General features: G+C 37.6%; 1 long non-coding RNA gene across 1 annotated transcript; it reads right to left on the bottom strand.

Annotated features, from left to right (window-relative positions):
- Positions 1 to 865: 865 nt before the first annotated feature.
- On the bottom strand, positions 866 to 24,676 carry LOC113113920 (uncharacterized). Its single transcript, XR_003293651.1, has 6 exons — positions 24,295 to 24,676; positions 17,220 to 17,394; positions 10,942 to 11,793; positions 8,809 to 8,942; positions 8,288 to 8,414; positions 866 to 1,100 (listed from the first exon to the last, which is right to left on the bottom strand). It is a non-coding gene; the product is annotated as an uncharacterized LOC113113920 (long non-coding RNA).
- Positions 24,677 to 26,092: the final 1,416 nt, after the last annotated feature.

Below are 26,092 nucleotides of genomic sequence, written 5' to 3'. Positions count from 1 at the left end.
TTCTTAAGTACCAAATCAGTACATTAGAATGATTTCTGAAGGATCATGTGACACCAAAGACTGGAGTAATGGCTGCTGAAAATTCAACTTAGCCATCATAGGAATTAATAGCATTTTAAAGTATATTTAAACAGAAAACAGTCATTTTAAATTGCAATAATTTTTCACATACTCAAATTAACAGTCCTGGTGAGACTTTCAAAAACATTAAAAAGGCTGTCTGATCCCACATTTTTGAGCATTAGAGTTTTTAGATCATTATATATATATATATATATATATATATATATATATATATATATATATTACAGATAATAAAATAATATTATATTCAAACATTATATATAAACATATACATATATACATATATATATATATATATATATACACACACATACATACACACACACACACACACACACACACACACACACACATATATATATATATATATATATATATATATATATACACATACATACACACACACATATATATATATATATATATATATATACACACACATACATACATACATACATACATACAAATATATATATATATATGCATTTCTGCTACTTAGATACCATCATTTAATAGAAAAAAAGTTTTGAAGCATATCAGCTTCCTGTTTGCGTCCAAAATGTCACCCTTTAGCACGATCACCTCAGCTTCGGCCATTCTGTCACAGTGTTTCAACAGACTGTGTAGATGGATGAGTCCATTACTGTAGAGCTCCACGCAGCATGTCCAGCTGCAGCCGGACTTGTGCTCGTTCTGTCATAGGATGTCACCTAATTGTTTGGATTAGCGGAAACAAACACATTTGCAAAACAAACAAACAGAAATATCTCCCACCTGACAACTTCCTGATGATAAGAAAAGAAGCTGGCCCTCTGCATGCGCCTGACAAGCTCGTCAAGTGCCGATGGCGTTGGTCAGCCCGGCTCCTGTGGGACCCGAGGCTTCCTGAGCTTTTGTCCTGGGGATCTACTTTGTAGGCCATGGAATGGTGCATACATCCAAAACATGGTGCAACGAGGAGCAGCTGTTCTTTGTTTCACATGCACCGTAGTTGAGGGATGGGATCACAGACAGAGCTGCAGAAACAAATATGACTCGTGGAAATGAAGGTTTACAATTATCCTTCTGCATGTTATATGAGCCACATTAGTGGGGCCTATATAAGCACATACACATGCACTCACACACGAAAACTGCATTACAGCCAACACAATTTCCGTGGCTTCAGAGAAAAAGCTACAAGCTGGTATGGTGGTACTTATGTTTAAAATAACTGTATACATTGGGTCATCTTGTAGCAAAGATGAAATTGGATGTATTGTTTTATGAGGGAAGGCATACCGGATTGGTTACACAGTCACGCTAATCAATGACAGGTGTGTCCAGCACTGAGAGGTGTTAACACAGGGGCCCAAGCAGTGCAGCCTTAGGGGAGGTCTACGAGCTGAGGTCAAACACACACACACACACACACACACACACGCACGCACACGCACACGCACACACACACACGCACACAAATGCAAGCAAGCACACAGAAACCAACAGAGAGGTTCAAAACATGGGGTGAGTTGTAGCGCTCAAAGATAGGTTAAGTCAGTTGAATTACTTATAAATTAGGTAAAGGGATGAAAATGTTGGGGTCAGTAAGGCTTTTTATAAATTAAAATAAAAAAATCTCTAAATGTAAAAAAATATTTTAGATTTTATAAAATATATTTAAAATATATAATTTATTCCTGTGATGGCAAAGCTGAATTTTCTGCATCATTACTTCAGTCTTCAGTGTCACATGATGATTTCATAATCAAGAAACATTGTATTACTATCCATGTTGAAAATAGTTGTGCTGCTTATCATTTTTGTGGAAACTGTGATAATTTTCCCATTCAGCATCCTTTGATGAATCAAGCTCAAAATAATAGTACTTATTAATGTTGTAAATCTCTCTGTACAAATTTAACTTTGGGTTATAATTTGATTTGTGTCAATTTGTGTTTGGCTTAATAATTGTTAAGGGGATGGTAAAAAAAAAAAAGAAACTGATCAACTGATTTAGCAGTTTCTTGTTTAATTTGATAAAAAACATGCACTTGCAGACGTTCTATTATTATTATTATTTTTTTTATTATTATTTCCTGGTTATTTAAACTAAAATGCTAATTTCACAAAGGCAACCCTTCCAAAAAAATTATATTTTAACCCCGGGAAGCAATTTTTATCGGGGAACCTCCTGAAAACGCGATTGGGCTAGTTTTGGACTGGTTTTAAGAAGCAACTGGGCACGATTTGTTGTGGAAACCTGGCAACCCTGATCTGAGCACACGTGCTGGAGATATACTTCTAATTACAGGAGCATCTTTACTGATGAGATGTACATGAAAATCACCTTTGATTTTTTGCACAGCCCTACCAAATAACTTTTATATATTTAAATAAAATTTAAATATATAATTTAAATAAAATTCGTTATTCTTGTCAAAGATAGTGTTACAGCCATCGCTGGCCTCTCCAACATACCATATTTTGCTGTCATGAGTGTAAAGAGGTTCAGACAGTAGGTCATCCAAAAGTATAAGTACACAGCCTGAGAGCAGAACTAGCAAGTTTGATCTTGTAATTTCCTAGCGTGTCCAAAACTGATATGAACATAGAGATGGAATTATAATACTGTACAAATCCACCTTTACAGATCATTTGTACCATGTAGTGCGTTTAAGATGAAAAACTTCACTTGTCTGGTAGGGTCATTGGTTCCAGAGAAGCCCAATTCCTGACATGCAGTAAATCATAGAGGTTTGTTCCACAGGGATTTATCAGACAAGACAGCGCACACCATGTGTAACTTTTTCAGGAGGTGTGCGTCAGACGGCCTCACAGGACGGCTTGAGAGAATGCTAAGGGCTGGTCGCTGCCGGATTGATAAAGAACGCAACATGCCATCAAACTTCCACTGAAATGGAGCCATAAAAAATTTACCAACCCGCAATAAATTTTTCATTCCAAGAAAACTTGAAGTGGTCTGGTGAGTAACAGGGCAGGAAAAGAGGTTAAAACAGGGGGGCACTCGACATCCCAATGACTCACGGAGCACCAGACAAGTAGAGCAAAACCACACATAACCCAAACACTTAACCAGTGCCTTCAAATGGATTTAGAAACCCAGTGCACAAACTTCTGTTGCGTTAAACAGGAAGTTCTCTGTAATGCTAGTAATTTTTCATTTGTTAGCAACAAAAGAACTAAATACGTCAGTGTGGTGAAAAGCAATGTCAGACTTTGATTAAACCTGCAGGAAAAAAGCATTTCTGGTCTAGTTTTAGCCATGGGAATCTTGAATTGCGTGTATTCTGGTCTTTGGTGTATAGTTATAATTCATGCATTTAGGATCATTCACTTGCACAAGAGGGCTGAAATTTAAGACCAATTTATATGAGACTTTTTTCATTATAAACTCATTGTGCCTGAAAAAGTCCAAAAAATTCTAGGTCCATAAACCACGATAATCCAAATAGGTGTAAGTATGCCAAAAACGCAGCATGAAGATGCAAAAGCGAGACATATCTTTACTCAATAAGGTCATATTGTGACCAAAATGTTTTCTGTTTTTTTATCTTGCATTTGCTTTTTGGTTGATTTTTTCGGAACAGACAGTCAATTCATCGCACCATACGCTCACAGTGCCAATAGACTTTGTGTTGCAACATTTCCAAGTTGGCACTAACATCACAGGAAGACTATACATGAATGACAAAAAGCAAGAATTGGTGACCTTGCTAAACCTTTCTCAATATCTGAGCACCTGTTTTCTGTAAATAGCACTGAACATCTGCACTTCACCCTGCACCATTATAATCCATCTACTTCTTCCTCTCTTCCTGGTCAAATCTCTGTCCCCAGGGAATTTGGAGTCCCATCACAATCCCATGGATTACTCCCATCCTGCGCAGTGGCTTTTGGGTGCCAGCGAGCCGCGGTTGTGGACACAGATGGGAGCATAGCCTTGTGATAGCTTCCATATGTCACAGTGTGCTTCTGAGGGCGCTTTTAATTTTTTCCTTTTCACATTTCTGTTTTTGCCCCATCTCTCTTCTTTCTCATCAAATGTTTTGTTGGATGAAGAATAGGACAAACACAATCAGAGCAAAAGAATAGCCATTTATAGGAACGGTTCACCCAAAAAGATATTTGGGTTAAAGATTATATAAGGCAGAATTTTCACTTTTGAATGAATTATTCCTTTAATCATCCCAGTGGAGAAATACATCTTAGATTCGTTAGTTGAGTTAAGCCCTTTATGAACCTATTACTATAAATCTTCTGGCCTTGCCATGGATGCTGAAAGCCAAGATATGATGATCCGGTTCTTTAGAAGGGCCATGCTGTGCCTCTAAGGTCTTGCAAACATGAATAATCTGTTTAGCATAATTTATCTGTCATAGACGTTAGGTTGTTAAAGTCACCCCTGGGGAGCAGTGACATGGATCTGTATGCCTCTAAGGTAAATAAGAACTGAGAGGAAGCAAAAAATATGCTTTTGACACCACGAGCATGGGAGGTTCACTCATCTGCGCTGACACATATGGTCAGTAATACCTCCCCCCCGATTATAATCCTTGAAGTCAACCTCATTAACCAGACATCCGCATTGAACCCTAACTGAAAAGGGGCAGAAAATATACCTGTCAATCAACACCAACTGGCTGAAAAAAATGCATGTAAAAAAAATGATCCAGGAGCCCCAGACTTGAGACCAGCTGCACTTTCTCATCACCTAGAAGGTCTGGCTCTAGGTCAGACTGAGACAAAGAAATTGTTTCAGACATATACATAACTTTGAAAAGTAAGATTGTCAAGTTACATATTAACATGAGCAAACGTTAACTGAAATAAATTAAAATTTAGATTATTGTTTAAAAAAATCAATCAGTCATGCCTTTTTTGATATTAAATAATGAATGATATATAATTAAATTATAATATTTAACATTTTGTTCAAAACAATTGAACTATTATCAATAAATCAGGTACCCTTTAATAAATATTACCACAATATAATTTTGATTTATAATATTATAAAAACATAACAGTGTTAACTAAAACTAAAACCAATAAAACAATTTTTGTTACTTTTTTTGTTGCATTTTTGTTACTGCTGCCAAAGCAACATTTGTCAGTTTTATTTAGCTTATTTAGTTTAGTTAACTTGATGCACTAAAAGAACAAAAACTAAAATTGAAATCAAATTAATAAAAACCAGTATATACACACACACACATATACATTTTTTCTAAATTTTATGAAAACTGAAAATACATAAATAAAAACATTAAAAATATAAATAAATACTATATAAGTATCTTAATGATGCTAAAATAACAATGGTAATACAATCAATAAATAATAATATTTGAATTTATTTTTTATTAATCATGACTAATTGTCTAAATTAATTAAGATTCATACTATTGTTAAAAAATGCAATTAAAATGATTAAAAGTTTTTTTTTTTAATTATTATTTTATTTGTTAACTATCAATTTACCATGGCCCCTAAACTGTATATTAATGCAGACATTTAACTGCCATCAGAGCAGGGTCTCAAAATTGGAAATACTTTTAGCATAGCATTTTATGGTACTTTTGAAGACACTGAGACCCAAAAAGACATTATTAATTCAAATTCTCTGGCATGCAATTAATTCAATGTAACATTTAATCAATTTACAGCCCAATTCAGAATCCATTGCAAAACAGCTCTGGCCAAGAGGCAGCTGATCCAAATCAAAGAACCCGTCCCCAGAGACGGCACAATAGAGCAATGTTGACTTAAGTTCAATCCAAGTTATGCATACTCACACTTACACCACGGCTGCCATTGTTTAGCCAGGAAAGCAATGTAAACTAAACCACTGTAAAACAAACAGAGTCTGTCATGCTTTGCATGATTTAAAGCACCACCTTTGAAATGTGGTTTGTCCAAAAATCTATTCTATTATAGCATTACAATGTATACATACTGCATCTAAACCTGTAAAGCAGATCTAATGCACTAACACATGCTCAGGCATGAAGACATTACCATCCAGTGCACGGAGGGTTTTTGACAGCGCGCTTTGTGTCCAAGCCCTGAGTCAGCTTCCCACGCAAGATCATCTGTAGGGAACATGCCACACTTTCAGGAACACGCTAGCAGCCTCCTGGAAGAAAACCTCAAAGTGATGGCGGCTGAGAAGAGAGCTGAGACTAACAACCCCGTACCCGATAAAGTGATTTATGATACCCCACGAGGTGACAGAACCAAGTAGAACTTTGGTGAGCTTATATTGAGGCTGTGGTAAGGGACTCCACTGACTCTCATAATATTCTTCTGATGTTAAGGGTGTATGTGCTAATATCATATACAGTACACTGCTGTGCAACCGACAGAGGACTGCATCCCTAAGCAATCCTGTGTCCTATCAACAGAGAGAAAAGCAGGGTGATGACAGGAAATTAAGAGCAGACATGAAATGTGAATAGATAGTAAAATTTTGCCCATCACACAACTTTACTATATTTCAATGACTGCATTTTGTAACAAGAGATATACAAATTGTTTAATCTTAATGCTATATTTTTTAGATTTTTAAAAACCATAACAGTTCAAGAAAAACATCTGTGCTAAAAATCATTTACTCAACCTCATGTCAAAACCCATATGACTTATGTGGAACAAAAATTAGGTTGTTTTGAGAAAGTAAATGCTCTGGCACTTTAAAGGGGATGATTTGAGGACTTGTCCACATTGATTGTCAATATGACAACAAAAACAACAAATATGTCCATATGAACAAAAACAAAATGCTCACATAACACTCACATAACCATGGCAGGCAAGGTGTTGCTGAAAATTTGCTAACATCCACTGTCACAAATTGTTTTCAAAATTGTGCATAATGCGCTATAAGCATTATATCTGTCAGCAGAGTACACTCTCTCTGAGGTGTTCATCCCTATTACAGCAACAACTCTACTACCCAGAATTTGTGAAATACATTTACCACTTCTAACACTGAATTAAAAACAATAACTGTCAGACTGCCAGCTGTGAGCAGTGTCGTCATTATTCTCAAGTCTGTGTTTTGTGCTTTTGAGCAGTAAAAGGAAGTAAAAGATATTTGCTAAATGTTGGTTCATGCAAACAAGCAGATGGCTTGTGCTATTTTTTTTTCATCAGTGTGTAGCATATATTTAAAGAAACAGTTCACCCAAAAACTAAATTAGCTGAAAATGTGTTGAAGATGAGTTTGTTTCTTCATTGGAACAGATTTGCAGAAATTAAACATTAGATCGCTTGCTTCTTCTGAATGGATGCAGTGAATGGTGGCATCAGAATGAAAAAGTTCAGACAGCTGATAAAAAGCATAATAATCCACAAGTTATTCACACAACTTCAGTCTATCAGTTGACATCTAGTGAAGAGAAAAGCTGACAATTATTAAGGTGTTTTAACTTTAAACCTTCACTTTTGGCCAAAAATACAAGCTCATAACCCATACTTCCTTCAGTCAAAAAGTCAAAGTCCTATTGTCCTCTCACATCCACATCTCTATATCTTGATTGGCCTGAGGTTAAGTACATTTTCAGAAAACTGTAATTTTGTGAGTAAACTATTCTTTTAAACGGTGTCAAGCTAAAAACACTTATCTTAAACATGGTCCTCTTTAATTTTGTTGCGCTCTATACAGCACAATTTTAGCACCATTACCACTGTTATTTTCCTTTCTTTAATGTGAAGCTGCTTTGAAAGGATCTGTTTTGTATAAAGTGTTATTTGTAAATGCATCAAATAAGAAAATATGTCGATTTGGCCAACCCTCCAAATGAATTGAGGTCTAAATAGGGGGCAGTGGCGAGTATCCACAGACATACAGAGATGGTGCACACTAGTACCTTCTCAGGTGGGTGCCCGGTCTTACTGCTGGACGTCTGCCTGCGCGACAGATGGCAGGCAAATGCGGAGGTACCCGCCCCAAACGCTAACTTTGCTGGCTAGTGCTAGCCTGCGACAGTGCCTGCTATCTGTCTGCCTGTATCTCCAGCGAAATACCCCCATTATCCTCAGAGCCATCATGAGATTAAGAGGGGTATGTCAGAGAAACCGACGGGACAGCTGAGCCTCATTATACAACATATGCTGTGATGTTTCAACAAAGCTTTGGTTTGTATCGGGTTATTGATACAAAATGCGTTATGTGAATGAATGTTGAACCAGGCCTCACCTTTCAAGGCAGAACCAGATGAATTCAGATGAATGGCACGCAGCATGTTCACACCAATCAGATTTAGGCAATTAGTCATGTAAGAGGGATCAATGGTCAGGATGTCTTTAGATGAACTCCATTTGCCCTGCTCAGTCAGATTAAATGGGGCACATACTCAAACAGATTTAAGCAGAAATCCTCTCTCAAAACTACACAATGATCATCATACAACAGCCTACTAGAAATGAAAAAAACAAAAAGCAAATAGCATACAAATATATTTATTTCCCTAAAAGTAAGCAAACCTTCCATTAACTTCTTCATTAGTTCTTCTGAGATTCTTGAACACTGGTTAATGGTTTAATAGTCAGCATTCTTCCATTCAAAGAGAGAGAGATGAAGGCATTTAATATGAGCTTGTGAGTGTGTTTCATACCCCCTGCTACTGTCTAATCGGGTTGGGAGGAAACGATTTGATCTTTTGCAGGCATGGGGCATCTCAGAATCTAACAGACTAAATCACAAAGACCAGCGCTCACCAGCCTTCCCTGGTTTTTCATGTAGACATATGAGGAGCTCCCCGTTGAGCTTTGGAGCTTGTGGATCAGTGTTTTGGGCTTCTCACTCTCTTGATCTTCTGAAACAGCCATCACATCTGTCTCTTCTGTGATGTCTGCAAGGGTAAAAAGACAAAATGTCACATATCTTCAGGCTATTTTGTCATAGAGGTAGAAGGAAGAAAAGAGGAAGGTCAAGTAAAGAATTACACAAATCAAAGAAAAATTTCACCTAACTTAAGTTTATTTTAAATTCTATAAAATAAAATAAATTCTATATGTGTTTGTGTGTGTATATAAATTGTAGGTATGTATGTGTCACTGTATGTATAAAAAAGTAATTTAAAGCAGTTTAACATAAGGCACCAACAGTAAACGTGAAAAAAATGAAGGGGAATGAATACTTTTGCAAGTCATGATATGCATACATACATACACACACAGGTGCATCTCAATAAATTAGAATGTTGTGGAAAAGTTCATTTATTTCAGTAATTCAACTCAAATTGTGAAACTCGTGTATTAAATAAATTCAATGTACACAGACTGAAGTAGTTTAAGTCTTTGGTTATTTTAATTGTGATAAATTTGGCCCACCAATCCACATCCACCAATTCACCATCTCAACAAATTAGAATATGGTGACATGCCTATCAACTAATCAACTCAAAACACCTGCAAACGTTTCCTCAGCCTTCAAAATGGTCTCTCAGTTTGGTTCACTAGGCAACACAATCATGGAGAAGGCTGCTGATCTTACAGCTGTCCAAAAGACAATCATTGACACCCTTCACAAGGAGGGTAAGCCACAAACATTAATTGCCAAAGAAAGCTGGCTGTTCACAGAGTGCTGTATCCAAGCATGTTAAAAGTGTGGAAGAAAAAGATGCACAACCAACTGAGAGAACCGCAGCCTTATGAGGATTGTCAAGCAAAACTGATTCAAGAATTTGAGTGAACTTCACAAGGAATGGACTGAGGCTGGGCTCAAGGCATACAGATGTATCAAGGAATTTGGCTCTTATTAAGCAACTCCTGAACCACAGACAAATTATCAGAGGCATCTTATCTGGGCTAAGGTGAAGAAGAACTGGACTGTTGCCCAGTGCTCCAAAGTCCTCTTTTTCAGATGAGAGCAAGTTTTGTATTTCATTTGGAAATCAAGGTCCTAGAGTCTGGAGGAAAGGTGGAGAAGCTCATAGTGCTTGAAGTCCATTGTTAAGTTTCCACAGTGATGATGTGGGGTGCAATGTCATCTGCTGGTGTTGAGACTAAGAAATGCAGATGAGCTGAAGGCCCACTGTCAAAGAAACCTGGGCTTCCATACCACCTCAGCAGTGCCACAAACTGATGCCATGCTGAATTGAGGAAGTAATTAAGGCAAAAGGAGACCCTACCCAGTATTGAGTACATGTACAGTGAATGAACACACTTTCCAGAAGGCCATCAATTCACAAAAAATTCACTCTTTTTTTTTAAATTGGTCTTACGAAGTATTTAATTTGTTGAGATTGGTGGGCTTTTGTTAAATGTGAGCCAAAATCATCACAATTAAGAGAACCAAAGACTTAAACTACTTCAGTCTGTGTGCATTGAATTTATTTAATACTTGAGTTTCACAATTTGAGTTGAATTACTGAAATAAATTAACTTTCCAGGCCATTCAAATTTATTGAGATGTACCTGTATAAATATAACAAGGCAGCAACATAAAATGTTAAAAAACTTTTGCAAGGCAGTGTGTATATTATATATATATATACACTACACACATACTAAAAATATGTTAAAGAAATACCTCACCACATGGTAAAGTGACTCAATAAGGAAAAAAAATTCAAAGGTGACATGAGCTTGACCTCGGTTGACTTTGATTTTCGAATCTGTCTAATACATTATGCTTGTGATCTTTGACACGTTCCATAGATTTAATCAGCATTTTTGGCACTGGGCTATAATACTGCACACCTCTCTGCACCTGGTCACAAACGCCTGTGATTGAATGCCATGTGTTTTACACGTTCTTTAGATTCTGTTTGAAGTGATCACCCACATCACTGAGGCCTGGACTCTTGCAGTTGGGGTGCTGATGGCTTTTGGCTCTAGTTCTAGTACCTGTGTGTGTTTACTCTCTCTGCTGGCCACAGTCACCAGGAAGCACATTCACTGCTTGGCAGACATCCAGCTCTCCTGAATCAGAGAGAGAGAGAGAGGGAGAGAGAAAGAGAGCCTGCTACATCTGCACCAGATGTACGGCTGCACCAATCGTTAGGGTCAGATTGACGATTGCTTTAAAGAAGGTGAAAATCCCGATTACCTTTTGTTGGAAAAATCTCACATTTTTGTGCAGGTAAGTAACTGCTGTCCATCAATAAGCTAACATGCCAAGACACTACAACTAATACAGTGAAAAGTGCACTAAAAACAAATCAAGAAGACAGTGAAAAAGCAACACCACATTTTCTGCCCTACAGAAGGTAAATAGTCCTCATGTCTCAGCATGGCTACAGGGGAAAATTGAAATCTGTGGAGGTGTTAAAACTTTTGCAAGCTGTATCCTGAGCAGCACAAACTACGACACGTTCACTATAAATAGCCAGGTGTGCTGTTTTAGTTGAGATTTCATTAAAATAAGTGGTATTCTCAAACTAATCAGCCGTAAATGCCTACATGAAAAGTGAATCACAGGGCATATTGAACATATTTAAAAGAGATACACCATCAATTACACTAATTTAACCAGATTATGGAAGATGATTTGGTTTGGAGTGCAGGTATATGCTTTAGGCTTTAGTTAAAGCTAATAAAAGCCAAAATCCTTACAAGTCATCTTGCAAGCAAGTCGTGATGACTCCAACAGCTGTCCCTCAAACAGCATCAGCATTCTTAAAGGAACAGTTCACCTAAAACTGAAAATGTTGTCATCATTTACTTACCCTCATGCCACTCTGAAAGACTTACTTTCTCCTGTAGAAGACAAAAGAACAATAAGTTAGGAAACATGCAATATATAGACTAAAATTTAAACCTTCGTAGAGCTCTTTTGGTTGCATATATTTGATTAAAAATACAGTAAAAAAAAAAATATATATTTTGAAAATTATGAAAATGTAAAGAAATATTAAAACTTTCTGTCAACAACAACAACAAAATCTTATTTACCACAAACTTTTGAATTGCATGTTAAAATGTTAAGGGGAGAATTATAACAAAATGCTTTGAGCTGGAATGGTCATGTTCTAGATAGGAACATGGGAACTAAATGGAAACAAATTTAGCTTAAGTTAACACATTTATCACTTTCTACATGTTTATACAGCTACAAACAAGCCTGTTCAGGGTAGACTGCTGCACATACAGTTTGACTGAAATGGGCTTATAACCTACTGCCACAATGAACTCTCCCCTAATCATCTTTAAAAACCACACAATTGCACTGAAGATGAAGTGTGCTGCCCTAAATTAGAAAATCTGTAGAATGTTTTTGTCTGTATTTTCACAGACCTGTCTCTACATAGAATAAAGACGCAGTTGGGGACGTTTAGTCAACATTCGATAATGTGAGCCATAAATCAGTCATACACAGGATTATGAAGTGAATCCTATGGTGCAGACGGCTGGCCTGTAGCCAACATACAGTATGAACAAAGGTTGCCTCTCCACGTCTAACCAGAAACTTGTCCTTTTTAGTATCCTGTCCAAATTTCAACATCCTTCTCCAAATGATTTTTCAGTTTTTCTTACTTTCTCTCTCTCTGCCTCCCTCCTCCTTTTTCTAATTTGCTGGCCACAGTTAGAAATCAGCCGACTGGGACACGCCAGTAATTGAAGTCTCCACAGTGATTGCCTACAGCACCGCTTTTAGTGATTCACGGGGGAGGTTTCCTGGGGGAAACTCAATAAGCTGCTCAGCGTTAACTATAGTCATCATCAGACTTTTTCCACCACAGGATGTAGAACAACACTTGTTGACAACATCTCAAAATAGCATCAGGAAGCATGACCTATGAAAAACTGATAATACCAATACACAGGATTCAAGGAGCATGAGGGTTATTCATTCAAGTGCAGAGATGCTCACAGAACTTAAGTCTGATTAATACAAGTCAGTGTTTGAAATGAGAGAAGGTAGAAAAGTAGTATATATATACATACATATATATATTTGTATATATTTTTTATTAGTCCTCTTATGAACTGGTTCTTTTTAGTGATTCAAAATAATTCATACCTATGAATGGGTTCTTTTTAATGAATCAGAACAAAAATAGTAACAAAACTATTTTAACAAAAATAGCAATAAAAAGATAAATATATATATATATATATATATATATATATATATATATATATATATATATATATATATATATATATATATATATATACAGTACAGACCAAAAGTTTGGAAACATTACTATTTTCAATGTTTTCTGCTCATCAAGCATGCATTTATTTCAAATATCAAAAATACAGTAAAAAAAATAATATTGTGATATATTATTACAATTTAAAATAATTGTTTTTAAATTTTTTATACTTTAAATTATCATTTATTTCTGTGATGCAAAACTTAATTCTTAGGATCATTATCACATGATCCTTTAGAAATCATTCTAATATGATGATTCATTATCAAAGTTGGAAAACAGTTCTGCTGCTTAATATTATTTCAGAACATGTGATACTTTTTTAGGATACTTTGATACTACTGGTCAGTAATTTGGGGTCAGTAATTTTTTTTCTTTCTTTTCTTTTTTTAATTAAAATCAATACTTTTATTCAGAAAGGATGTGTTAAATTGATAAAAAGTGATAGTAAAGAAAATATATTATTAGAATATATATTATTAGAATTGTTATTTTATTTTGAATAAATGCAGTTCTTTTTAATCTTTTATTCATCAAATATATTAGACAGCAGATCTGTTTCCAACACTCATAATAAATCAGAATATTAGAATGATTTCTAAATGATCATGTGATAGACTGGATGTTACATGTGACACTGAAGGCTGGAGTAATGATGCTGAAAATTCAGCTTTGCATCACAGGAATAAATTATTTATTTTAAGTATATTCAAATAGAAAACTATTATTTTAAGTTGTAGTAATATTTCACAATATTACTGTTTTTTTCTGTATTTTTTATCAAATAAATGCAGGCTTGATGAGCAGAAGAAACTTCTTTCAAAAACATTAAAAATAGTAATGTTTCCAAACTTTTGGTCTGTACTGTATATATATCCAGAACCGGAATTGTTAACCCTCTCAAGGCAGGCGTTGCAGATTTGCAACAGTAAAGTAACTAAAAACCTTATTACTCCAGATACATATTTTATGTATCTGGAGTACTAAAAACTTTACTAAAGGTTACTAAAGTTACTAAGTTACTAAAACTTTAAGGGTTAAGAAGAATCTGAACTAGAACAGTCAAATTCTTTTAAATTCTTTACAAAATGAAAAGTCTCTTACATCAGTACCCACATTTCAGTCCGATACCTTCAGCTTTGCCTTTGTTTTGTTTAAAACCTGTCAAGCAGTCTTCAGTTTTAAATGACGGAAAAAAAGAGGAAAAAAGTCACAGTTCAAAAGGTCTTTTCCCTTTAAAAGCATTCTGGACGTGTGTATATATATATATATTGGTTGTTTGAAGGTTTTTAGATCCTAAGGTTAATGCACACATTTACAGTGGACCTTGAATATGTTTGACCTTAAAATGGAAGCATGATACATATTCTATATGACATCCAGACCGCTCTGAATCACATGTAGTTGTGACCATTCCCTGATTTGTGTGCAGCAAGGGTGCACCTGGAACAGCATACTGGGATTTTGACCGGCGCACAGTGAGCGTGTGATGAATGACTCCATGATCGTGCACATTTAACAACCTCCTGAATCAGGTAAAAATCAAAACCCCATGAGTGGAAGCAGGTTTGTAATTCAGCAAGCTTCTAGAAACAGCAACATGTTGAGCCTGGGTTAGAGAGCGAGGGCCTGATTATGGCTCAATTGGGCCCGTGTGAAAATTGTATTCCATTATTGCAGCTGTCAGAATATTGCACTTCTGAATTTATCATATTCCGGGTTCTGTGCAATATCTTTTGTACTCGAAACTGGGAACAGAAAACAGCATTTAGCCTTAAAAACACACCATATCTTACTCGTGTGGTCTGTGTGACGCAGTCCTCACTCTATAATCAACGCCTGGAAGGAAGCAGATGACATGATTGCCTGCTGAGGAACCGATGTTACTAATTAAAACAGGAAAAGTGATGACTCCTCTCATCCTCACTGAGTTATCATGCTCACTGTAGGCTTTGGCCTTGACGTAGCCCCTCGTTTCTTCCTCCTGATAAGTGCAAGAAAGAGGCTTAAGGAGAAAAAAGGAAGGAAGGCCAGAGACACTATCACCCCGGCTGTTGTGGTTTTAGCTCATGATGCAATTTTGAATACAAAAAAACAACAAAGACGCTTTGGGTTGGAAGGACAAAAACAACCATGCAGGATGTTTTGAATTTTTTTAAATGGGTAGTTCATCCAATATTTATTTACCCTGATGTCATCCTAAACCTGTATGACTTACTTTCCTCTGTGGATCACGATACAAGTTATTCTGAAGAATAACATTGGACCCCACTGGCATTTTTCAAAACATCAAGAAAGTAAGTCAATATTTTTGCCTCTTTAAATAAAAATATGCTTCAGGAATAAGTTATCTTTTCCCAGAGCAGCAAGGATGACTTTACAGGCCAAATGCATATCACTCTTCAGCTGTTTAAGAGTTTTCCCGTGGTCTACATAATCTTTAATGAATCAGAGTGTATTTACACAAAAAGGTCAGAGATATTCCTCTAAGCACTCCAGAGCTGGACTAGGAGGCTTGACATTAATCCTGAGGGTAATGTGGGCCTTCCTGTGGCTAATGAAATCTGAAGCCTGAAAAAGGCCGCACCTAATGACACTCCTTGACAGTTTTTGAATAAAACAGCCATGGCTGCTGGGATCAGTCTAAATAGCACACAGATGGCCAACACTATTTTTCTCTTCTTTTCTACCCCCTAAGCACTTGCATATGGGATCTAATTAACTATCTCAGGAACACTGCTCTCAAAAAAGCTATTCTGGATATTGTGCATTTTGCCTGTTTATTTCGCTTTGGTTCTAAATATTTACTGCTAAAAGAAACCGCCACAGGTTTACAAATGACTACTGATCAGAATAAAAGGGATAATCCACCAAAACAAATAAAGAAAGAAAACTCTGCCATCATGTAATCACCCTGATGTTGTCCTTGTATGACTTCTGTTGAAAGAAAAAAAATGGAGAGCTTTTTGTCCATTTAATGGAAGTTAATTGGCTCCAGTTGTTTGGATCTGTACATTCTTTCAAATTATTTTTGGGTGGACTATCCCTGTAAGTTACCATTCATTTATTGCATCACATCATTATGAATAGGAATTTACTAATTTCTTTGACTGCACTGGAAATTAATGCTAGTTTTTACATCATTATTTGCAAAAATAAAAATCAAAACTGAACGGCAGTGTGTGCATACCCACGCATACATGCATTATTCCATTATGTAGTAAACAAATAAGGTGCATCATAAAGCATAAGCATCTTACTTTGTCAAAATATTTCATAAACAACCTTGACACACAATTTTACAAATCTATCCAGCTGTTGAAGTATTTTTTTCAAACTGTTTGCATGGACAAAAATATACTTTGGAGGTGTTACAACACAGAACAGATTTGAACCTGACTGTTTCTCATTAGTGATGGTGTTGCATTTCCTTTTAAATATTTTGTCATTGTGCTCATCTGCACAATGGAGAAAAAACATAAAACATAATATAACACCGTTTTTCAAAATACTGCAAATAAAATGAACCTTGAGATGAGATAAACTGCACAAGATTCTCAATGCTCAATACAGACTCAAGGAAGATACATATTAAAATAAAAATTAATTTACTGTTTGAAATGATATGCAGGTTTATTTACCCTGTTATATGAGGATAGTATATGAGATGCTAATTATGTGCATGATAAATGGATTTAATTTCTCATCACGCAGTAGTGTATTGTCTCTCAAATAATTCAATTTACCAGCTGTTAACTCGTGGGACTGGGAGAAGACTCTTGTCAGAATATTTCATATATTTGTGCCATCTCTAATCAGTGTCAAATGAAAGTTTCCAAGTCCATTCTTGACATCTAAAAAAAACAAGACATTCTCATGTACAACTGAATAAAAATCACTTTTGACAGTCCAACGAAGGGTACCTGAAACACTCATCAAGGAGCCCTTGCTTCTATAAAAGCCCTCACTCTTCAGGGAAGGTTTTCAACTAGATGTTGTTAATGGCTTCAAGGATTTACTCACATTCAGACCCAAGAGCATCAGTGAGGCTAACCAGTAATGTTGGGTAATGAGGCCTGGCTCACAGTCGTTGGTTCTTTTCATTCCTAAAGTGTTGAGGTTGAGGTCTGGGCTTTGTGAGGACCAGCCAAGCTCTTCCACACCAGACTCAGAAACCCAGTGGCCTTGCATTGTAATGCTGAAAGAAAAAAGGTACACAACACTTTACTAAAAAAAGATTTTAGGCAACTTGCCTTCCTTAAAGTTGCTAAAGGTGTCATTTTACTTAAGCCCAAACTGCTGTTTTGGAAGTGAGATGATCTCCTGCACCTAACAGATAGACAGCTCCACTCTTATGCTGTGAGTTACTTTTACCGGCCGCTCACATTAAAAAGCTGTTTCAGCCACTCTCTAATTGCTGAGATCTGAGAAGCTTTACATGACATATTTGGCACTCGCAGTCAGGCCAAAATGATGATACGCTGTTATTACCCCCCGTTGGCTCAGACTTTTTTGGCAGCTCTTAATGTGATGATCCGAGTTGGGAATGTGCTCCCATTTTTGAACCCCTCAGCATTAACCACTGTCCTGTACTGGATAGGGCACAGTGTGCTCTGTAATGGCATGCTTCGCTCTCTTCTGGGTCAGGTCTGGCTGTCGGTAGGCTTGGTGTTCAGGCACAAAGCGCCTCAGGAAAGCCTAAGGACACAATCAATCAGCCAGAACTGACTGACATAATGATTCATTCAGTGCACATCCCTCACTGAAATTTCTGTCCCTGTGCACAAACCTTCTATGGCAGACTGGGACAGTTAGGAAAAGTTGATTGATCCAGATTAAACCAAACATCGAAGTTCATTTGCAGGCTATGAGTGGACAAACATGTGCATTACAATCAAGTGGACTGATGGATGAGCACCTCCTCTGCAATATTTTGAATCAGAGAAGCACATGTCATCTTGGCCCGGACAGAATGAGGCATGGTCTAATCCGACGGAGAACGATTAGTGGACACTATGAGCACCAACTTAAATATTTACACACACACATTAAATAAGTCACACCCTTGCAAACGAGTGTCCATGTGTATGTGATTAATCTGAGGGATCTTAGGCGTTCCATTACATCAGTACTAACAATCACAGTACAAAGTGGGTGTGGGGATCTGAATTCATAATTTGGGTCACAAAATATGTATCTCAGACGCGAACTATGAATTCAGGTTCCCACACTTCATGAAATAGAAAGACCTAAACAATGCTAGACTCAAATCTGAAAGTCAACTTTACACCAAAACTGAATTTCTTGATTGAAATTCTTCATGAATGTGCCTGTCTAATCATACACAATTCATTAGTGAATGTGAAATTATGAAAGTGTAGGAAATGTTCATAACCTTCCATGATCTTATTAAAATTTAATATTTTCCACATCTGAAATCAGTTACTTTCTGCTATGAATGTAGGACTATTTTAAATAATTACAATAAATTACAATATTAAGAACAAATATGTACCAATTATGGATCTATATACTGTACTACATACTGTACACACACACAATCTCAATCCATCACATTATGAAGGTTAAATGCAGTTGAAAAGCCATTTCATGCTATTTTTAAAATGAGTGTAATCATAAAATTGTTCATTTTAGCTGCAGATCCTTCGAGAGTCTGTGGTAAAACAGCTGTGAAAAAGTACTGAAGATAGAAAATCACAGATAACAGATAAGAAAAAGTGTCTGAGCAGCTAAATTACCACATGAGACAGATGAAAGATTTCTCAGTACTCTTTTGAAATGCTGGTCAGCAGCTTACACTGTGTGCTGACTAGTGTGAAATTGAAAAATCTGTGCAATGTGAAGCAAACCATTTCAGTCTCACCCTTTTAAAATCACAGGTATCAGTCAAAATACAAAAAAAAAGAGAGCGAGATGAACCTGAGCACGACAAAGAGGAATACATAAATGTTTTGGAAATAGCAAACAAAAAAACACACAAATGCATGTCAAAAGACATAAGAAGAGTTTTAAACATATTCCTCTAAATCTGTGCTATGTGGACTATACTGATTCCCTCACTGAAGGTCTAGTTGCTACGTAACAGAGAAGGGTCAGTTGCATTGTGAAGGGTGAATGGATTCCTCCAGAACGGTCCATTTATCAAGTGCTGCCAACATGCCAAACGCACAAAGGACAACACATCCACCGCTAGGTCCTGTTCCTTTCACCGTTTCTTTCTAACTCCCCCCTTTCCTTCTTTTATTTTAACCTTTATCTTTGTCCCCAACTCTCACAAAAAGTTCACAAATACAACTTCGAATTTCCACACGAGATGTTAAATGTTAGCTAAACACAGAAATGGGACACCGGGGATATGATAATATGAAAATTCTTGCAAATTTTCAAGTTTTGTCGCATAAAAACCACCACTTAAGGTTCCTTGAATGACCTTGCTAATAAGAACTCTGTACGATATGAAAAAGATTTCATACGTTCTCCATTTCTATGAGCGTAAAACAAAACAGCTGCTAATGAGTCCTTGATCATGTTGAAAAATGACCCGAACTTGCACCCCCCACCCCCGCCCCTTACAGGTGGGAACTGAGGCACGACCCACAGGAAGGATTTATGATATGGATTCGCCGGCCTCCAAGCTGGTCATTAAGCAGTACGGGTCATTAGCCTTTTTTTTTGCCCATTTTAGCTGATAACAAACCACAGCTGCACCTCGAGAACTATTGCTTCTGACTTTATGCATGACACAAAATAATTTGTATTTACGGCTTTGCGCACTAAGGCAACGCTACATGGCGAAGTGTGAATTGTTAAGTTATTCTTCACAGACAAAGCAAAGAGAATTCATAACAGGGAAGGTGACAGCCCATCAAAGATGAATTTCACAGAGGTAAGAAACAAAGACCGGGTTCAAAACACTGCCACTCAACCATAGGTTTTATGGAGGCTTCTTATTTCCTTATTTCCTCAAAGCCAAAACGCGGGAATCCACCGCATTTCCACACTTCATTTTTTCGCTTTAATTCTGAAATTGTGTGTCACCTCCAGAAAATAACAGACTGAGCTTCTGAGAATGACTTTGAGGGCAGTGAGTGAAACAGCAATCCATCAGCGTGGCCACGGTGAATGTAGGGTAAAAACACACTGCTGCTTTTACGGCAGATGACCCCGTAACTGCACTAAATACATCCGTTTCTTTATTGACTCCTCGCCTTGTCTTTTATTCACCTTGGCCTGATTGCATCTGAGCAAATAATGACCTCTTCATGAAAATGACTGCAATTTTCCTGCAAAAGTCCCTGGTGCTGGCAGACTGCCGCAGCAATACACAGAGGAGAGAACGGCAGACGTTTAACTGATGCTAATGATGAAATTAAGAACGCAGACCACTAATGAGGACAGGAAAAAAGTCTGGAATACGAAAATCTTAAACGTGCTATAACACTCCGCTTTGCATAGTTTTCTTTTGTCGTTCCACGATTCCTGTGCAACAGTTGCTGTTTTTCATGTCCACAAATTGTAACCTCACATTTTCGGACACGTTCCAGACTAAACATGAAGTGTGCAACACCTGGAATATCGGTTATCGCACATTAATGGGATCTAAGATTAGCCTGGCAGTGGAAACTGTAAACAGGAGAAATTTTCGAGAAAGGATAGCGTGGTCATTTGCAGATCATTCATGAAGATGAAGATCATTAGAGATGATGGAGGAGTGGGCATTGTCCAACTTCAAAGTCCTGTTCAGGAACACTTAAGGCCCGTGTGCCGCTACCGCTCTTCCCGAAAGCAGCCTCTTATCTCTCAACTTGCATCAGTTCCACAGACTCTGATCCACAGCCAGCCTGACACTCTACTTTCTAACTCCGAGAACTTACAACCAGCATCCATTAAAATCAAGCCAACCGTTTCTAAACTGCGTGCGACGGTGTGAACAGATTGCAAGACCGATAAGCAGAATATCATCGGGGAGGAAAAGGGAACACGCTCTGCTATGGCTTTTTCTATGACCTCTCAGTTTGTTTTGACTTCTTTTCATCTTACTGCTACAATAAATGAACTCTGGATCAAGATGAACAGCATATCTCTTCTTTTAGATCATTTTTTTTACATGACAGAGACAGGAGAGAAAGCAGAGAGGAAAACACACTACTAAAGGAAGGAAGGATCTGGAAAGCAGCGCATAAAGAAAAACAACAGCACCATTAGAAGTCCAAAGAACCATGAGAAAAGTTGGCATGTATCTCCAGTGCACACAAAACTCTAAGCACACAGCTATAATGGATCCCAGAGATGTATTCATCAGAGCCTTTGAGACACAGACAGCCGGGTGACTTCAAAATCAGCGCAGGCATTATCTGGCACCTGTGAAACTATCCCAGAGATGCACATCTCTGATTAGATGCTGGCTGTTAAGTCAAAGCTCTTGTGAGTTTGTTTTTTTAAGGTTTCTGGAGTAAACCTATGACAAAGAATATGTGGGCTTCAGACTTTATAAAGACATCTCTGTTTAAAAACAAGACAGCTCATTGATTATGCACAAAGACCATAGGGTTTTACAGAAACATGCCTTTAATGACAATATTTACTGTCTGTACAAGACCAATAAAATATATAAAAAAAAATATAAAGATCAGCACTGTTCTATGAATTAAACAGAGCAGATCAACATATTGATCATGCAAAGGTCAAAATAAGATAAAAAAAATACTGATCAAATGTTGCAAAGGTGAAAAGAAATCTAATAAAATATTGACTGTACTATTAAAATACAATTGTACAGACCAACAGAATGCAACTCAGTGTACATGCAAAGGTGAAAAATAGATTTTGGGGTTCCTTGCAATGACTAAGAAGTGAAAATCATTTGAAAGCTGGTCTACTGAAATGACAGTGACCCTAAACTGTCATCCTATGTTAGGCATGTTAGCACGCTCTCACTGATGGGCCGGATAACCTGGATTATGGAGACAGCTGCTGCTGAGTCACGCAACAGTGGAGCCAGTGTTCACTGGAGATAATTGGCTGGTCCAGGGTAAATAATGAGCTAGAAATTAACAACTGTCTGCATAGCCACAAATCCTCTGCAATAAATTTCCATTAAAGCAACTCACAGCTCCAGAAAAAAAAAAAAAAAAAAATTGCACATTAGTAAAGAAATTACTGGATTAAAAGTATGAGAATGGTAGAAACTGCATGGTTTGTTTCTATTGAATAGCCATGGCTGGGTAGATGTGATTATGGGATGAAAGTTTAATCCACTGAACTGGTGTTTGATATTGGGAATGTGTGTATATTTGAATATTTCACTAATAATGCTTCACTGCCAAAACTAGCTAAACATCACAGAACATTAAGTAGTTATAGGCTTTTCAGTTTTTAAAGGCCTGGAAAACAGTACTCACTGTATAATGCTTCAGTAGCCTGACTTTTTTTAAAACAGCAGATCCCTCAACAACATTAACAAACATCCGCCCGCATTTATTCAGGTACTGTGTTTGATGCCTGGACTAAACAAAGATACAATTAAGAGGCGGATAACAAACAGGAAGAACATTAATCAAGAATGCAGGCAAATCATAAGGTAAACATTTCATGTCATAAGTTGCCGTTTATAGCTTTGGATGAAAAAACACCTGCTGATTTTTCGATATTGATAGATATCACTAAACTTGAGTGGGCGTCAGCTTTGTTTTCTATGACCCAGATTGAATTCAGTTTAACTGGAAGGATAGACATTCTTCACTATTAATAAATCGTTAAATCAGGAAGGGTTTCGGATGATGAATGGCATCGGCACGTGGAAGCGGTAGCTGACTGGCAGTGTGCATGGCATTCAAAGCACTTCCTGTAAACATCCAAGTACTTCCTGTGAGGTCAGATATGCCAGGTGCATCATGAATAGGTCTAATAACAAAGCAACGAGAAAAAAATTGCAGCTCTGAATTTAAAAATGAGAATAAACAGCATATGCACGGTACTTAAAATGTCACACAAAGATGATTAAAAGTAATTTGGTGCAATTCTTTGGGGACTTTACGGTCATGCATGCTCTTACGTATCTTTCTTCAGCATAACAACATGCCATTCATACTTATAGTTACACTTTGTAAATTTATGTTTGCCTTGTGTTAATCCTCTCATTTAAATGCCTAAATCGACTGAGGCATGTCTGAGCAGATACCAGCCATACATAAAACCTGGACAGTGTTCTCCAACAAATTATCTCCTGGCTAAAATTAGTTCGCTGGAGGATAAGCACCTTCAGACTTTACATTGGACAGTACCAGACGGGAGGATTACTTCACAAAGAGCGAAGGCCTCAAGTGGACCATGCTTGAATGGAAGGCGCTCATGTTGTTAGGTCTGAAGAGGGTGTTACAGACATGCATGCCTGGGGCGGATGACCACAGAAAACAATTCCACATGGAGCCACGGTCCAACAAATTAGAAGAGAGCAATATTCAGGTTGCCCCGAGAAGCCACTTCATTTGTTTAAAATGTATTTAATTCCTGAATAAGCATCAGTGGAATTTAGATTACAGCATCTTCAGTCTCTTGGAAATGAAAAGATCAGTCAACAGTGGCATTAATTGTTTGATCAAAATATTTGCAACACAAAGTATTTCGAATCATTATATTTAGTCTTGAAAGACACAGAATGACGCATTATGAGCACTGAGGTAGTAATGAGAGGATATTTTTGTAACAAAACCATATGGCAGGCATCTTGATTAAAACAATTCTGACAACATTACAGCACATAATACGTTCATCCGTCCTCAACTGCTTCAGTCTCTTGGCCTCTAGCTACATTTGTATTTAATTCTCTTAGTGACTGGATTATGGGAATGTCCATCTGGGCGTCGAAAATTAAGAGGGTGGGCCATAAACAGTTTAAATTGTGGTAGATTAATGGCACCAGAGTTTTTACATACAAATACAAATGAAAACAAATATTTCAGGAAAAAAACAACAAAACTAATGGAATAAGCTTACAATACAGATCAACTTTACATGCATGTAACTCACTCAATAGAAGAAATGTTTTATCGCTTCAAGGCTTTTTCAAATCACTCACCATTCAATATGAAAAATGAAACACTTCCTGTTTATTGGACGACAGAAAATTTGTGCAGTACCCAGTGTACCTCTGCACAGATTTTCATCAGGCCTTTTGTTCTTGCAGAGAATGGAAATCTATACACAGGACAAAACAAATGACTCAGAATCAGCAAATCAAAGAAAACCCTGAAAGAACTGATAAGTTTTCCTCTATCACACGCAAAATAGACAGAAAATGTGCCACCCAGTTTATGGAAGTGAACTGTGTGGGTCTGTTCAACTCGTCAACGTGTATATGAGGAAATGTTTAAGAGAAGAAAACCATCTTTCCTTCATGTGATGTTGTTTCCTGACACGCACCACTTAGACAATTTTGAGAAGGGTATCTGTTTGGCTGATTTCAGAAAGCTGCCCTCTTCCTCTCTCTCTCTCTCTCTCTCTCTCAGTGGGAGGGTTAATGATGATTGTGGAGGGGGGGGAAGTCCCCTTTTCCGTGACCCCTAGAGTCAGGGATACATAAGCAACATGAGGGACTTGGGCTCCTTATCCAAGACCAACCGACTCTCTTACACTCATTCCACCAGACTTCCAATTCACAAAAGAGAAACGCGCACATCACGGCAGGAGAACTCAGACAGAAACCTGCCCTCAATCTCAGCGGCGCTGTCACACACTTGCACACAGACATACAAACACATTCAGCCACGCACACACACACATAGACACACGCGCACACTGAAGAGCAAACAGTCTCTCTCTCTCTCGCTCTCGCTCACCCACTCTCCTCTCCCTCCCATCCACACACGCACACCACTACAGTATATCAGCTAGCGACTGGCAGGGAAACAGAGGGGAGAGCAGAAATGAATGTGAAGATCTTGACGCTGGTGATTGTGCTGGTGGTGTCTCTGCTGTGTTCAGCCAGTGCTGGTAAGTCGGGAGCGTGACGGCTGTTGCCTGGAGCCTCCCCGTGTTTATCTTCTTCTCTCTGCTGTTAGCCTTGGGCTTGGGAATGGGAATGGGCAGCTGTAGTTGATCAGTTACCCAGCATGGTTAGCCTTCTGGGGCTGGGGAGAGGACGGAAACGGCACCTGGCTGCGCGCTATACTGCACTGCAGAGGTTTGGTTTGTTATTCTGCCCATTTAATGTAGTTAATTTTGCCATTGGTGAATTACTTGACGACTTTACCATGACATATGTAGGAATATAACGGCGACGATTATGATGTGATGATTCTTCCTGGTGTCATGTAACGCTTGGCTTTCTAGGATTATGTACTCCCGGATGTCGTAAATGTAAGGTGTATGTCTATACAGTATTGTGGTGCATGTAATGAGGTGTTAAAAACAGCAGATGGTTGTATAATTTGCATTTCACAATGAAAACGCCAATATTATCCCTTTAAAGGTGTATTTGATTCTTTTTCTTTTGGGCTGTGCCACATCATGGATGAATTCTCAGGGCTGAAGCTACAGAGATAAGAGTTTGTATGATTTATTCCAAAAACAATCTGCTATTGTACTGTTATGTAATTCCTGCTCAAACACCATGGCTTTTTTCATCTGCCTCTACAATAAAACCTATTATGAAGGATGTCACACAAGTCTCAAAGCTCTGACTGTGAGCTCCAGTCAGGTGACCAGTGGCCACCCTGCAGATGTGATGCAGGTAACAGGCTCATGTTAAAAAAACAACTGTGGCCCTTGTGTAAATGCTTGCATCTCTCCGGCTGCTGCGAAGCATCTGTGTTTGAAGGGTGCTGGCTAGCGGCTACTCTGCGTATCAAACGGCCCCTTACGCCCTGCATTTCCAC

Source organism: Carassius auratus, chromosome 14, assembly GCF_003368295.1.
Source record: "Carassius auratus strain Wakin chromosome 14, ASM336829v1, whole genome shotgun sequence".
Classification (NCBI taxonomy): Eukaryota; Metazoa; Chordata; class Actinopteri; order Cypriniformes; family Cyprinidae; genus Carassius; species Carassius auratus.
The sequence above is the reverse complement of the archived record's forward strand: the minus strand, read 5'-3'. Positions and strand labels throughout refer to the sequence as shown.